Genomic DNA, 1,112 nt, shown 5'->3' with positions numbered 1-1,112 from the left:
GGGGGGGGAGGGGGGGCTGTAATAGCATGGTTGTTTATGTTCATTTTAGTACGTTTTTACGCCATTTCCCACCCCCTTTCTCGTCAGATTCAGGTGGAAATTCACCGCCAGTGCTTCAAGTCGTGGGAGGAGAAGACACTAGCATAACCCGTTTCAACTACCTCATAGCTTTACAGGTATTTATGGTTAAGGTTTACAGGTGTCTGTGGTTACGCTTTACAGGTATCTGTAGTTAGGCTTTACAGGTATCTATAGTTAAGCTTTACAGGTATCTCACTGCGGCTAAAGAGAAAGTGGGGGCTCACGTCTCCTTTCACCCCCTTTCTTGCTCTCCATCAATGTTCTGTCTCCACTTTCTGCCCCCCCCCCCCTCACCTCTTTTGGCCCCCTCCTCTGGGCTCCTGACACTTTTTGCAGCCTTTCTACTGCTACTCCGTGGCTCGTTCATGCTGCTATTTTTCAGTCCCACACCTGATCTTCTGGTAGGAAAGATTTACCCCTAGCCTTCTCGGACAAGGGCGAAAAATTTCAGAGGGCTGTGTGCAAGCTGCGCCTTGAAAGATCACTTGGCATTCCAGACTCGATTTATATAAGAGTAGGCTGAACAAAAATATTACTCAGAATAATTATGATGAGAATACGAAATAAAATTATCCCAGAAATAGCCCAAGAACAGTGTGGATTTATTAAAGGCAAAGGCACTGTAAATGCCATATATGTCATCAGAACAACAATAGAACGTGCCCTTGAAGTTCAGAAAGGTCTTCATTTATGTTTTATAGACTACACCAAGGCATTCGACAAAATCAGGCACGACAAGATTATCGACATGCTGGAAGTTCTTAATATCGACGGAAAGGACTTAGGAATTATCAAAAACATGTACTGGGATCAAACTGCTGAAAACGACATTAGTGAATACATACAGATTAAAAGAGGAGTCAGACAAGGATGTGTACTTTCTCCAGACTTGTTCTCCCTGTATAGTGAAAATATCATGAGACACATAGCAGAAATGCCTGGTATCTCGATAGGGGGACATAATATAAACAATCCAAATTATGCAGATGACACAGTCCTAATAGCAGAAGATGAAGAACATCTGCAGAATC

This window comes from Aplysia californica, unplaced genomic scaffold (genome assembly GCF_000002075.1).
Source record: "Aplysia californica isolate F4 #8 unplaced genomic scaffold, AplCal3.0 scaffold00767, whole genome shotgun sequence".
NCBI lineage: Eukaryota > Metazoa > Mollusca > Gastropoda > Aplysiida > Aplysiidae > Aplysia > Aplysia californica.
This window is presented reverse-complemented; position numbering follows the sequence as displayed.